General features: G+C 33.8%; 1 long non-coding RNA gene across 1 annotated transcript; it reads right to left on the bottom strand.

Moving 5' to 3' along the window:
- Nucleotides 1-2947: 2947 nt before the first annotated feature.
- On the bottom strand, nucleotides 2948-6095 carry LOC129059458 (uncharacterized). The gene is made up of 3 exons (XR_010139988.1): nucleotides 6011-6095; nucleotides 5116-5170; nucleotides 2948-3294 (listed from the first exon to the last, which is right to left on the bottom strand). It is a non-coding gene; the product is annotated as an uncharacterized LOC129059458 (long non-coding RNA).
- Nucleotides 6096-7781: the final 1686 nt, after the last annotated feature.

Below are 7781 nucleotides of genomic sequence, written 5' to 3'. Positions count from 1 at the left end.
GTGAGAGTGCTCCTAGAATTCTCATGAATGGTAAGGGAATTTTCTTCTCTCCTGGACAAAGACATGTTAACACCATTCATCAGTCAGCAATCTGTCTATACATGTCACCTCTAAATGACTCTTAGCTGATTGATTCCCATGCCTCTTGCTTTCCAGGTAATCTGCCATTTTTCTTCTTCCTCTACAAGTATTCTTAATGTGAATTCTATGAACACATAGAATTCAGATGATCTTTGAGTCTCTTGAGATTACAATTAAAATTTTGGATGTACTTCTGAATGTGAACTTTTCTGAAAATAGAGTTTATGAATTTCATTGCATTTTCAGTGGGGCTGGTGATATAAAATGATTAAGAGCCATTAATTTATGACATTTATTTTATTCATTGGCTTCCTGCCATTTCCTTTCTAGTATAACAATAGGGCCACTACCACAATCACTAATGGAATTTTTACAGCACTTTATAACTTATGATATTCTTTAAAATACTCTTTTGTGTTCATAAACCTATTTGATGTTCACGACTTTCCTGAAAAAGGTCAGGTCTTTTTTTTTCATTTTTTTTTTTGAGATGGAGTCTTACTCTGTCCCCCAGGCTGGAGTGCAGCGGTATGATCTCAGCTCACTACATCCTCCACCTCCTGGGTCCAAGCGATTTTCCTGCCTCAGCCTCACGAGTAGCTGGGATTACAGGCACCTGCCATCATGCCTGGCTAATTTTTGTATCTTTGTAGAGATGGGGTTTCATCATGTTGGCCAGGCTGGTCTTGAACTCCTGACCTCAGGTGATCCACCTGCCTCGGATTCCCAAAGTGCTGGGATTACAGGCGTGAGCCACCATGCCCATTCCAGGTCTTATTATATCCACTTACAGATAAGGAAAGTCAGACTTAGAGATTAAGAACCATCTAGGTAAGTATATGGCAGAGCTGGGACCAGAACTCAAGTATCTTAACTCTTGGTCTGCAAGCAAAGAGCTCTTTGCATGGCCAAGATGTTTAATAACTATTTAGGACTTTTCCGTCTTCAGGCTACATTTATTTTTCCTCTTTAGTACTATCTTTGATCCTGGAGAATAAGGTAGGTGTGCAATTTGTCCAGATTTTCTCTATTTTCAAATGAGGGACTGTGACACAATGTGATTTTTTTTCCCCTAGGGCCTTGAATCTCCTTCAGTATATTTAGAAGCAAAAATGATTCACAGATTTAAAACATAGACAGGAAGTCAGTAACTCAGAGAACTAAATGTGTCTCTGGTTTAGATTTGCTGAGTGACCTTAGACAAAACACTTAACCTTTCTTTCTCAATTAATCTGTGAAATGAAGTTAAACCATTTTCTCATACCAGTAAAACAACAGTTAATAACTCGTTGAACACTTAGAAATTTACACATGCCATGTACATAAACATGTTTCTGATGTTATTTCGAGTAGGTCAGTGTTTCCTATGTGAAATCATTAAAAAAATTCACAAGATTGAATGTGTAATTCATTTTCTGATTATACTGTTTATTTTAAAAATCCATTTTTTTTGCATTTTTGGTTGATTATTTTTCCCACTAAATTTACTGTCTCATCAAAGCAGCGTTTGTTCATTTGTAGAAGCATTTAGTGTGTATTGGACTATGGGGACCTGAGATGGAACTTTTCCCATTTAAGAAAATAGCCACTCTGTGTTTAGATTCCTGTAGGGGACACTTTAGGAGAGTGATGTTGTTATATCATGCCTACAAATACCTCATCTGGGTCTGTAGTCTCCGATATATCTGCTCATTCAAGATAGTGGCACTTAGCAATTCAACCAGATGTAAGTTGGCTAATAAACAAAGCCAGTATTCTCTGGGGGCTTGAACAACACTTCCTGTGTTTGACTCTGGTTGCCCTGAAGTTGTTTTAAGTCCAGCACTGCTGGTGACGTTTCCCCTTGTGCACTGAACAGCTAATGCCATGTCAAAGGGCGTTGACCTTTTCACTCTTAGAACAAAAAGACTGGAAACAAATTATGCTCTGAGAATTGGTCAAAGGATAACAACAACAACAAAAAAGTGCCTGACCCCCCAAACAAGTGATGAACACAGATTCTAAGCTTTAGAGTATTATCATTAAGAGTATTGTCTCTTTAACCAACTTTTCTTTAAAGTGTAATATGAGCATTTGCTTCAATTTACTCTGAAACCACCCACCCCCAACCCCCCTTGGCTCCTTTTGCAGGACACAATGAACCAACTACTGTTGTCTCTACTCCCCCTATCCAGCTGAATCTATTCCAGTTTACGAGCTGTCCACCATGGAACTGAGTCTTCCAAACAGAATGACTCATCTGCAAGTTTTGCTCGTGGCTTCTGAGAGTATATTTAGTGTGAAGAACTGGAGGATGCAGCATATCCAAACACATGCTAGGCTACAGAATTTGAGTGGGAAAAAGAGGACAGGGCTAAAATAGAACTGTAATAAGCCAAAGAATTAGAGGCCTGGCTTAGCTTTTTCTGCTATGTAGCTTCAGCAACACCTACAGTTCCCCGCCAAGAATGGCACACCATATTAATGTAATGAAAATGAGGCTTCCCTAGTGGTTTCTTTTGGAAGGAAGAAAAACATACTTATTTAAAAAATAATCAAAAATAAAAATAAACCAGTGCTTCACTATTGTTCCAAGTTAATGGGAAAATAATTTATCCTTATATTAGTGAAATTAGGCAACACTTGCCCAGGAGCTACTTGTGCAGATAACTGGTGGGCTGAACATACTTCTTAGGAAATTGTTTAGGTTGGTTCTTCATTATTAAACTCAAGCTGAATTTGACGTAATTGCAGGAACCACTCTCCTCTTCTTTCTCTCAGTCGTACTCTTGAACAAAAAGTTTTTGTGTTAATTAATTTGCCTTTTGATTTTATTGTTTAAATGTTCCAACAAAGACAATTATGGAAACCTAGGTATGATCTCACGTTTATATTGCTCAACAGTTCATTAGTGTTCTGACACTAAGTCAGCATTTGAAAGCAGTGATCACAAAAGCTAACAATCAGGGGTTCATGTCCCAGCACATGCCACAGAGTGACCAAAGTAGCTTTCTTTGGCTTGAACTAACACTCCCCTCACAGACTTCAACCCAACTCTCCTCTTTTTTCCTTCCTTTATGGCTCTGTGCTTACTTATCTTTCTTCCTTTCTGTAGCTGTCGCTGTATTTCTCCTGTTTACTTGTCTTTTTTCCCTTTTTTCTTCTATCTTTTCATTTTTGTTGCTCCTCTCTTCTGTTCCTCCTTCATCTGTTTTTCTTAACTATGACAGTGAACTAAAGATTATATTTAAATAACTGTTGTAAATCTCTGCAGAAAGTTTCAATTTTTTCTCTTTAATAATCTATTATCAATAGCCAAAGTTTTGTATTTCTCTCATAAAAAATACGTCATTTTTTAAATGAAGCCTTGATTTCTTTTTTGTTTCCTAGTAGCTCTCTAGAAAAAGCAAAAAATTTCCTTAATCTTAAATCCAAAATGGATTTTCAGAGTAGAGCAGTTCAAGTTGCCCCCTCTCCCCCCAAAAACAAGGAAGACTTGTTTCTAGCCAGTTGCTTTCAAAATGATTTTCTTTTATTACCCCCAAACTCACTTATGCATAGCGATAGTCTTTGATTTACTTTAGGGAGAAAGCTAGTAGACACTAGTAAATTTAGTTGCAATTTCAGGAATACTTTTTAAATAACATATTTTATAAATAATTATTTCAATTTTATATCTTTTTTATTGGTCACATTTCTAACTATATTCAAGTGAAATCTTTACTGTAGTCTAGAAGTATATTGCAACAAATCTGTCTGATAATCACATAAACATAAATTAAAAGAGAAGTCAAATAACCTCCTTTTTTGACCAATCAACTAAAAAAGATGAAAAAAAATTGTAACCCCCAATGCTTGCAATGGTTCTATGAAATTCAGAGTTCAGCTTATACATTGCTGGCAGGAGTGCAACTGGTTCTCTCTCTCTCTCTCTCTCTCTCATATATATATATATATATATATATATATATATATATATACACATACATAATTGCAGGAACCACTTTTCAATTTTCAGTTACATACATATACACATATATAAAATATATATTATATATACACACATAAATACACAAAATACATATGCTGTATGAATACATATACATTTCTTTGTAAAAACACATGTAAGTATGTATTTTGAGCTGATAATTCCATTTTTAGAAACATCTTAAAGCAACAATTTTAAATTTGAGGGTAGGCATTATGATGCTTTTCAGAGTTTTATTTATACTTTTTTTAAAGAGGCAAGCGAATGCTTAATTGTAGGAGAATTACTAAGGAAACTTTCAGTGTTTACTAATTGCACTCAACAGCATTTAATTCAGACATTAAAATAATGGTTTTGAAAAAGATGTAGTAACATGGGGATATGCTTTTGATGTGATGTCACAATTGTGTAATAAAGAAACATCGATGTACAGGAAAAAAAAACCTTGAAGGAAAACACAAAACTGTCCAAAATATTTGTATGAACATTAAAATTGTTTTTTTAAAAAAGGTTTTTGTATAGTCAATTTTTTATAAATGCACATGCATAACTTTTAAAATCTCATATGAAGATCTATACAAGTCACCATCCTCAGCTCCTCCAGTAAAACTTAATTGTCATTATTTTTCAGAATGTTATGCTCTTAAAAATTTGGAGAAACATTGTACCAAAATTCTGCACACTTTAAAAATGTTGAAAGTTATATATTTCTAAATTGCTTTGAACCCTAAGGGAAAAATTGTATTTGAACATGTCACATCCCTTGATGACCATTATTTGCATTGTAAAATGTTGCTCCCCGGTTCTACCAAGTAACAAAACAGTGTCTTCCAGATGTATTAAAAAAATTTTAAATCCAATTATTGTATTCTTATTCATACAAAAAATAAAAGAAATACAGGGAGATATTTTATGGACTTTGATACCTGCTTAGGAAAAGGAAAAAAATGAAATAAAAACCATTCTTATTGTTATTACAAAACAATTTTATTTCTAGAAATTTTACTTTACTTTTCTCCTAATATTTAATATCTGAGGCTTACACATAACACAGACAAAATACATACCTGTACAATTGTGATTATGAGTGTTGTGTTAACAACTACTGCTGTTCTATCAAAACTGTGAACAGAGAATGGGTATTAATTAATGGGAGACATTAACAGGCGGGAAAAGTTGAGGGAGTATTCAATAAGCTGTCAAAACAGGAGCTAAATTCTATAGAACGGGTGTTCACATATCTGACAAAAATCGATCCTGAAACTTTGCTTTTCCATTTTTGCTTAGAAAATAACACTACCCAGACTCTCACCTACTAATCTTTCAATTGCTCAGAATAATAGTGTTTATGGCATGAAAATCAAATTCATTTCAGTACTTTAGGGATCAACAAAGCCACTGTGAATTGTGACACAAAAGGGATACACAGGTGTGTATTTAGAGCTATACTTGAAACTGTCTTATTTTACCCTGTAGGATTAAAGATCTCAGAAAGATAGAGCATGGTTTGGGAAATAAATTGTGTCAAATATTATAGTTAAATATAGGCCATAGAAATCTCCAGAAAATAAACCAGCTTTTAGATTGTAATTTCAAATATGTAAATTCTATTTTAATATGTTTATTTTAAATTCCTGTGGGAAAAACAGATTGCATAGTGACATGTAAACACTAAATAAAATCTCTGAGGTCAGTAACTTAGTCTTAAATATTTTTCAGTGAACATTGTGAGGGATTACTTTGAAGAAAAGCAAAAAATCTGATAGACAACATACTGATTTTCTAAACTCCTTACCTCACAATGGAAATACCACCAAAGGTGAAGCCCATATTTCTACAAATTGAGCATATAACACAGTGCTATTGTTATTCCTAGCAAGAGCCCATAAAGTTCTAGGATTTGATAGGCACTTAAAGGCACATGCTTCACAAATATTCTTCCACATTCCCTTGACTCCATACCTGAAGTTCTAACATTAGTTACTTCTTTCTGTTGAGAAGCACTGGCAATCCTTCGTGAAATGCTTGTCAAAATACTAGAACAGGCTGTAATAGTAAATTACAAAAGAGGAAATACAAATGAACAGTAAACATATGAAAAGATGCTTTGTCTCACTAATAATTGTCACTCATACATTTTTTTCCATTTTTTTTATTGCGGTAAAATACATATAAAATTTATGATGTTATGTTAACCATTTGTAAGTATATAATTCAATGGTATTAAATACATTTGTAATGTTGTGCAAATATCACCATCATCTCTCTTCATAATTCTTTTTCATCTTGTAAAATGAAACTCAATACCCATTAACAACAACTTCTATTTCTTCCTTCCTCTAGTCCCTGCTATTCTACTTTCTATCTCTATGATTTTAACTACTCTAAGTGTCTCAGAGTAGAATCATACAGTGCTTGTCTGTTTGTAACTGGCTTATTTCACTGGTGTAATGTCCTTAAGGTTCACTCATGTTGTAGCATAGGTCAGAACTTCCTTCCTTTTTAAGGCTGAATAATATTCCTTCCCATGTGTGTACCACATTTTGTTTATCTATTCATCCATTGATGCATATTTGGGTGGCTTCCACGTTTTAGCTATTGTGATTAAAGCTGCTATACACATGGGTGCACAAATATCTCTTCAACATCTTGTTTTCAATTCTTTTAGGTATATACCCAGAAGTGGAATTGCTGAATCATGTGATAATTCTATTTTTTTTATTTTTTGAGGAACCACCATACTGTCTTCCACAATGGCTATTCCATTTTACAATCCCATGAATAGTGGCCCAAGGGTTCCATAGTAACATATTTTTAGCAAAAACATCATTGTGACAATATTTCCAATAATGAAAAATTGAATACAGTAATTTATTCATAACATATTGAAGTATGTTATGTCCATATTATGAACTACTCTGCTGCCACTGGAATGAAACTTAGGTTATATTTATTGACATGGAAAAGTATCCATACCATATATAATTGAGTTAATAAAATCAGATTACATAAGAGTTTATGTAAAATTATGCAGTTTCTGTAGAATTGTATACTCATGTTTATAAACGCATATTAATGTATATGTGACTAGTTATCTATGGATAACTGGTAATTTGTTACTTTCTTTTTTGTGTTTTCGATATTGTTCAATTTTTTAAAATGTCTGTAGATCATTTCACCCAAAAAGCTATGAAAATAATGTATACCATTCATTATTATCTTAACATGTTTTTTAATCTCTTAGCTGTTAATTCTCTTAGATGGACCTAGTTAAAGGTCAGCTGATCATTTTAGTATTCACTGATGGCCTACGATGTGTCATTACACTAGTAGATCCTTAGATAAGGAGTAGGACATAGTCTGTGCCCACTTTCCAGGTGCCATGGTTTAGTGGATCACATATACTTACAAACAAATCATTATAAATCCATTGGATGAATAAAACAATAAAAATAAAAAGAACAAGAAGGACACTGGAGAGATAACAATAATCTACAACTGTAAGGTAGAAATTGGAGGTCAAGAAGAATTTAAACAGAGGAACAGAGGATGTAATGCCTGGGCAAGGTTTTTTGTTTTTGTTTTTGTTTTGTTTTGTTTATTTTTATTTTAGTGACAAGGTCTCACACTGTTGGCCAGGCTAGAGTGCAGTGGTGACCACACCTAACTAATTTTTATTTTATTTCACTTGCAGAGTCAGGGTCTCACCATGTTGCCCAAGCATATTTCAGAC

This window comes from Pongo abelii, chromosome 4, assembly GCF_028885655.2.
Source record: "Pongo abelii isolate AG06213 chromosome 4, NHGRI_mPonAbe1-v2.0_pri, whole genome shotgun sequence".
In the NCBI taxonomy this organism is placed as follows: Eukaryota; Metazoa; Chordata; class Mammalia; order Primates; family Hominidae; genus Pongo; species Pongo abelii.
The sequence above is the reverse complement of the archived record's forward strand: the minus strand, read 5'-3'. Positions and strand labels throughout refer to the sequence as shown.